The following is an 8,354-nucleotide window of genomic DNA, read 5'->3' on the forward strand; positions in this document are numbered from 1 at the left end:
TTAGTAAAAGCTGAATGCATCATAGAGATAGGGCATAAGGTGTTAAATAATACTAAGGCAAAGATTTATTTCGAAGGTTCGGATTGGGAGATCATGTAAACTTTTCCTAGTAAGTATGTGACTATTTACTTTGGGGCTGATTCTGCCAACCCTACTTGCATAGAGCTAGATTGTGGAAAAGACTGCATGCCCATGCAAGGAAAGTAAGAAGGGATAATAACTCCCCTTACATTCCTACATAGGCTACTTAGATCAGGGAGTAAACAGAGATATTCACCTGCTTAATCTCTCCCCAGAGCAGGTGACCAGGGAATGGGCAAAGCTATGACTCCACTCCCCCTACTTGCTGGCCACAGCGGCTAGCCTTGAGTCTATTTGAGACTATTTGCTTACAGTTACTGCATCCTTAGGTGTTTTGCTGCATCAGGTCCAGAGTATTCAACACCTTGCAGGATCAAACCTTTATTGTGGGTATCGGCCAGCCGTAAATTACTATCTCTGAGGCCTAAGGAGAAGGCTTTGGAGGAATTGTGATTCAGAGGCATGCAGGGCTGTGCCTAGAGTCTCACAATCTAGCGCAAAGAGGCATCCCCTTGAAGTTGGCAGAATTGGGCCCTTGGTTAACATCAAGCTTTCTAATGTTTTCATATTACAAAAGAATAACTTTTTTGCACAGACCAGCTAGTATTTAAAAGTACTTAAACAGTGCACATCTGGGTTATTTGTGATAAAACTAAGGCCCTGTCTACACTATCCATTTTACCATGATTGTGCTGTGTTCCTAAACATGGTATTAGCCCAGCTTGGATATAACACAGTTTGATCTTGCCCATGTGGTAGGGACTAACTCGTGTTCAGCATGGTAAGGGATCACACTGTAGCATTATCCTCTACAAGGGCTGGAGCACAGGTCCTTACTTTGGTTACAACAACTCTTTGGTCTCTTCCACATAAACCAAACCCTGTTGTACAATGGCAGTACAATATTTAGGCATGCTGGTGAAACATAACATAGTGCAGTTGGGGCCTACAATAGTACTTCTATAAATTTTTAATGTAAAACTTCTATCATAGCTACTAAAAGGGAAGCCCAGGATAATGTTTTATTTTGGCACTAGTTTTTATTTTAACTCGATACTTCAACCAATGTTCTAAGGCTTTAGAGTACCTTGATTTGTAATACACTTTGTTTTTCTCAGAACCATGGTTCACAGTAAAAGGTGGTGTAGATGCTACATAGCACTGTACCAAAAGTTCTAATTTGCATTCCTTGAATGCCAAATATTTCTAAATAAATAAACATGGAAATAAAAGGGTTGAATATTGTGCTTACAAAATGGCTTTTGGTTTTACCTATTTTTTTTATGATATAAAAGCTGATGTATGGAGGGTTTGTTCTTAAACCCACTGCTATTTCATAGATTTTAATAGCTATTTGATGGTTATAATAAATTGGCTCAGGGGAGGTGTGGGGTGTTTTTGTTAATTTTGAAAGCAAGTTGGGGAAACCATTTAGAGAAGCTGACCAATGGTGGAGTAGGGGAAACAGTTACTTAGATTCATCTTTTGGTTACTTATTCCAATTTTGATATCATATACCATTTCCTTAGTTTAAAAAACATCAATCAGGTCATCATGCATCATAATGTTCTAATGTATCTAATCTAATTGTACAAGAGCAAAATTTCCACCGTTAACCTGTGTGTTGTAGCATCATTTTGTTAACAGTATAGAAACAGGCAGTCTATTCCTTCCCTCCTCCCAGTCATTTTAGAAGTGAATTTGAGTGCTGTGCTGCCAACTGTACTCTAATGTCAACTGAGTCCTGCAACTGCACTGACACTATCTTGCTGTGGCTTTAAACTTTTTAATGAGATTCTCCCTCTTTTTTTCCTCAGCTTTTCTCTAAAGAGAAAGCTAACGTCTTTAACTGTGCCAATTTAAAATTTTTCTTGAGTGTTTAAAACTGCATTTTTGTTTTGGAGGGAAAAATGTCAGTGGAAGCTCTGAATTTAGCTTGAAGGGGTTCAGGTCATATTAAGACTTCTAAGAATGATACATTACTCGGGCAATTTAGATCTCTTGACCCAATTATGCTTGATATTCTTCTGAGGTAAGTGAATCTTATGTTTTCTCTTCTTATTTATCATCTTAATTTTAAAGATTGGTCCATCTCCAACTCTTTCTGACTTCTTAAATTGCTGAAGTGGGATTGTCTAATACTGATTACTAAGGTTAAGATTTTTTCCCACTGTTATTTTAGTAAAAGCTACAGACAGGCCACAAGCAATAAACAAAAATTCACGGATGCCCATGACCCTGTCTGTGACTTTTTACTAAAAATAATGGGGATGGGGGGAGGACTATGTCTTAGGCCTTGTCTACACTACAAAGTTTTGTTGGCAAAAGTTATGCTGCTTTAATTAACAGCGCTGTTGCATGTCCACACTATGCTCCTTGTGTCAGCAGAGTGCATCCACATTAGCAGCTCTTGCATTGACACAGAGAGCAGTGCACTGTGATAGCTATACTACTGTGCAACTGGCAGCAGGGTGCTTTGGGAAGGGTTTAGTTACAGTTACCTCTCATGGCTTCAATTTAGTTTTGACATGACTGGAGGTATCTGGAGTCAGAAGATCACAGGCTAATTTTTCTCAATTTTCTAAGTTATTATTTGAAGTATTAAGCTTTCAGCTTATTTCTTTGTGGTAATAGGGTCTGGTTCCAGATAAATTTGTCCTCATCATTGAATGTTCTTATTCATAGTACCTGCTTCTTTTCTTCCTCCAGCAATGTTCAGTGAACTGTATATAGGAAAAGCAGTAGCAGCTCAAGGATTGGCACCCTGGAAATCTTCCCTAATGTCTCAGCAAACTGTATCTGCGGCTGCTGATTGTGTATCAAATGAATAGGAATTCTATAGATAAATCCTCTATTGGACTACGTTGTTGGCTTTGCACTTTTCACATTTTAAATGGACACTTCAATTGATTTGAGTTGTGGTTTATTTGCTTTTCTGCTAAGTTATTTTCAGATACACCTCTACCCCGATATAATGCGACCCAATATAACACGAATTCGGATATAACGCGGTAAAGCAGCGCTCCAGGGGGGCGGGGCTGCGCAGTCCGGCGGATCAAAGCAAGTTCGATATAACACTTTCACCTATAATGCGGTAAGATTTTTTTTGGCTCCCGAGGACAGCGTTATATCGGGGTAGAGGTGTACTACTTATCTTCCTGGGAAGGACAGACTCTTTCAGCCCTAGATATCCCCATCCCTCATATTTGGTTACCATCCCTTTGGTCTCCAGAGGAATTTTCACTAGCCAATGGGTTCTGGCAAACTGGCACCAGAGCCTGGATTCGAAAGCCCTACTGCCAGTAGCTTTTGTATGTGAACTTTGTTCCTCGGGCTGATGCATTCTTATTACTTAAGAGATTTCTAAGAGGTCCCTTTCTGTCATGTTCTTGCTTTCAAAAAGTCTGTTTCTTTTCCACTTGACCTCAAACAATTTCCCTTTTTATAATGTTTCAAGTCTGAAGTTTTATTTTTGTATTTGGTAAGTAAGTTCACACAAATATCAGTGTTTACACTGACATACTCTAACCTAACAGAGTCCAGCCATTCATTTCTTTACAAACTTGAAGATGGATGTTGCTGTCATTGAAGCCCCACAGTATTGTGCTCTTACACATGACAGTGGAATAGTGCAACGTAAGTAAAATGACCTTACTCACATGATAAGCCACTAAAGCAGGCAGCTGTTTTGTTTAGGGAAGTCAGAGCGCTCTGTATTGGGTTTTATTTTAAATTGTTCCCTGGATTTTTCTATTTTCATTTATGATGGTTAATACGGAAGAAATTTCAAGTACTAATCCTATAACTAACTCAGTGGTTCTTGGGCTGCTTGCAGTCCAATCAGCAAACAGCTGCAGCCCATGTGACATCCTCAGGTCCATACAGCTAGTATTTGAGCTGCATCCACGCAATATATATAACACAGAGAGAGTTGCATATGCAGCCCACAGTGGTAAATAGGTTGAGAACCACTGCTATAGCTCCATTTGACAAGATGCTTGTCTTGAATACAGTGCTACCACAGCAGTGTCACAACTTTGTTTTTGTAACTGGAGCCTTGAAACGCCCTTTAAAACATAAATTGTATTCTCCAGAGACCAAATCTGTGGTGCACTCATTTTAAACATATGTCTCACTTTCAGATGAGAAGGGAAAACAGGCTTGTCTAGTGATGTTTGGTGTAGTGTGTGGGGGTGGGAACCAGACTCTTTGCAGTGGTTTTGGTGTTAGGAGTTGCATATTTTTTTCCTCCCCATATCTGGTCATGTGACCTTGGGAAGTCATTCATAGCCTGATTGTTTTTTTCAGAGGTATAAAGCACCAGCAGCTTCCATTTAAAGTCAGCTTTTCTTCTCAGTAGAGCAGAGGGGAAGATTAATTCCTTTGGAATGCAGCATTTCACACCAGCCAGTAGGCAATAGACTCCAGGGATTGCATTCTCTAACACAGTTGGATTTACTAATACAGTGAAAGTCTGTTCAAACTTGGAGGGTCAAGCTTGAAGTAATTTCTCATTTATAGAGAGTTTCATTATGATATTGTTTCCATATTTCTTTGACATCTTGTTAAATCTTAAATACTTATCTTTGCTTTAACAATGCTCCATACTTCGTGGATTAAAACTTGTAATAATTGCATGAACCAAAAGAATTGTAATAAATCAAAAGATACCATAACATCTCATTGCAATAAGCCACAAAAGGGTGTCTGTTAATATGCTGTTGGAGCACCCTCACTACCTGGGAGTTTGAAGGCCTGTTAGGTAACCAGTTGTTAGAGTGCCAATGACCTACTAATACATATCCTAGCGTTGCTAATTGTGTTAGAATGTGAGGCTTAGGAATTTTAAAATGGTGGTGGTGTGGGGAGGATTACCTCGTGGATATTTTTTCTATGAAAAATAGTTCCTAGCAGGAGGATAAGAAGAGTAGGGGCAAAAGAAGTGCTGTATTAGGCACTCTTCTTAGCCCCTCTTCCTCATCCTCCTATTTTTAAATAGGGTATCCCCTTATTTATGGTGACTGCTTTTAGACCCAGTACCATTCACCAAAAATGTGCAACTGGATACTCTGCATCTCCAACCAGTTTCCAATATATGTTGCTTTTACACATCTCTCCACATCTTACAATATTAATTCTGAGGGGGAAAATAGTTTCTAGTCACCTACTCAGTGATTCAGTAACACAGTAGAACACTCGATAGTAAACGGAGTAGTGGCACACAATGCAGATTTACATTTACTTTAGCACCTCTTGGGCAAGAACGCTGTAGAGGAGCAGGGTGTCTCTAATCTGTCAGAGTGGGGGATGACTGCTTCCCCGTGGCAGTTGAACAAACCACTTCCCTGTTCCATTCCTGTTTGCGTAAAACTCCCAGTTTGAAAACTGCTCCTGGGCGGGGAGTGTAACAACGTGCTTGTAGCAACACTCGCAATAGAGTAGCATATTGTACAAACAACTCATGTAAGGTGGTTTCCCTCCTGTCCCCCTCCCCCACCAAAAGAAACTTGGGAGTAATAAAACTAGCATGGATTACCTTTCAAGGGTAAGGCAACAAACTGTTTTAGCTTCCTTGATTGCAGTTTCAGTTTATGTTGCAAAATTTCAGAAAACTCTGAAGAAGTTTGTCAGCATCAAAATTACTCAGTCATGCAGGAACAGAGAAGGCAAAGCTAAGACCTTGTCTACACAGGAAAGGGTTATTTTAATATTATTTAAGGGGTGGATGTAAATAGTTATACCAGTAAAACTACCAGTATAAACTGCTGTCTGGACTCTTATTCAGATATGAGTGTTATGTTTTCCTCAAGTCTAACTTAAACCTCTTCCCAAATGATGTAAGCTAAATACAAAAGTCACTCTTATTCCAGAACAAGAATGTCCATGGGGGGAGGTTATACCAGTATAACTGTACCTTTACCTTTATATCTGGTAAAACTTTCCCATAACGACAATCCCTAACAGTAAAAAGTGTTATCTAGAAGTAAATTTATATGTATAAGAACCTGGAAACATTGATTAGGCCACTAGGGGGCTATATTTTCCTATCAATACAATGAACACGTCCAGAAAGTTAACTAAAGTTCTGCAAAGATTTACACACATGCGGGGTCTATATATCACTGCGGGGTCTCATCCAAAGGCTGCAGTAATTTAAAAATAAACAAACCCATGTCTTGTTCATACCAAGATCTACATTTATGCAAAGGTCACTGAAATTGGACTGTTTTTGCTTCAATAAATAGTGAGAAGTACGGTCTAACACCTGCTCAAATTTACTTTTGCTTGATGCAAAAAAACCTCTAACCCTACCACTTTCTCCCCAGCACATGCGTGGTGCTCTCTCTCTCACCCCTGAACTTCTAGCCCTTGATTATGGCAGAGGAATTGCATTCCCTTGCTTGGTTTGATCACTACATATGAGTCTCAAACTACAGATGATTTGTCCTTTGAAACACTTTTGTTTGTGTAGATCCCTTTTAACATGACTTATATGTGAATTTTGGAGCAGATGGGCTGGGAGTTGCATAGATGTTAGAGTGTGATTTAACTGCCTGGGGCTTGATTTAAGATGTTTAACAGCTGAGTGTTCTCAGAGTTGAGTGGTTATGACTATGGGACTAGCTGTTTACTCTAAAAGGACAATTAAGTCTGGATGTGATCCTTTGTGAGGTGAAAGCAAAATAACTGACTTGGAGGGCACATACTGCAAACTTGCTCAAGTCTGCCCTAGTTTAGGCAAAGTGAAATAAATGCAGCATCTCCGCAGTTAATCAATATTCAGGAGGGATGGCAGTTTCTCAAAGAGACAATATTAAAGATGCAACAGCAAACTATCCCTATGCAAAGTAAAACTAGGCTCCATCTAGAGTTCTGTAATGACCTGAAAAATCAAAAAGGAATCCTACAAAATGTGGACAAATCGCTAAGGATGAGTACAAAAGAATAGCGCAAGTATGTAGGCACTAAATCAGAAAGGCTAAGGCACAAAATGAGTAATACCTAGCAAGGGATGTGAAAGTAAATAACAGGAGATTCTATAAATACATGAGGAGCAAGAGAAAGATGAAGGAAAGCGTAGGCCCTCTACTTTGCGGGGAAGGAGAGCCAATAACCAACGACAGCAAGAGTATGTCTACACAGCATTTTGGGGCAAGCCTCCCAGCCAGAGTTGACAGACTTGGGCTAATGGGATTCTTGTTAGTGCTCTACAAATAGCAGTATGGGCAGCACTCAGGCTGGAGATCAGATTCTGAAGTAAGGGGGGAAAGTGGGCTTCAGAGTCTGAGCTCCAGCCCGAGTCTCAACTTCAAATCACAGTCTATACAGCTATTCGTAGAGCGCTAGCACAAGTCCTACTACCCCACATCTGCCCTCCTGAGCTGGGAGGCTCGCTCCTACTCATTCCAAAAGGCTATGTAGACATCCCCAAGAAGGCTGAGGTATTTAATGCTTCTCTCTCTTCAGCCTTCACTAAAAAGATTGTGACCAGATACTTAACACCATTATTGGTAGTAGGGGGGAAGAAACACAAGCCAAAGTAAGAAAATAACAGGTTAAAGAATATATAGATAACTTAGATGTATTCAAGTCAACAGGGCATGATGAAACTCATCCTTGGGTACTTATGGAACTAGCTGAAGCCATCTCAGAACAACTAGCAATTATATTTGAGAACTCCTGAAGGATGGGTGAGATCCCAGAGGACTGAAGGAGGACAAACATAGTGCCTATCTTTAAAAAGGGGAACAAAGAGGACCCAAGGAATTTAGATCAGTCAGGCTAACTTCAATACTGGAAAAGATATTGGCACAAATTATTAAACAATTTGTAAGCACATAGAGCAGTGATACTTACTCCCCAGTGGTTCAGGAGCCAAATTAGCAATCAACATTACCCAAAAGAGCCATAGTAGTGTGAATTCATTGTTTAATTTATTATAGAGATATGGATATATTTTCTCTCAGCAAAATGACTGACCAAGTATTATTTTATCAACTACAATTGGTTAATAACATAGTAAAAGCATCCTGATTGGTTAATAATTAAAGCATACAATGCTTTAATATCTCATGCTGCAAAGAGACGGAGGAGACACATTAAAGAGCCACTTGCGGCTCTCAAGCCCCATCTGAGTATCATTGATCTAGAGGGTAGTAAGGTTATAGGGAAGAGCCAGCATGGATTTGTCAAGAACAAATTATGGCAAACCAGCCCAATTTCCTTTTTTGACAGGGTTCCTGGCCGGGTGAATGGGAGGGATCATCTTGACT

This window comes from Emys orbicularis, chromosome 2 (assembly GCF_028017835.1).
Source record: "Emys orbicularis isolate rEmyOrb1 chromosome 2, rEmyOrb1.hap1, whole genome shotgun sequence".
Lineage (NCBI taxonomy): Eukaryota > Metazoa > Chordata > Testudines > Emydidae > Emys > Emys orbicularis.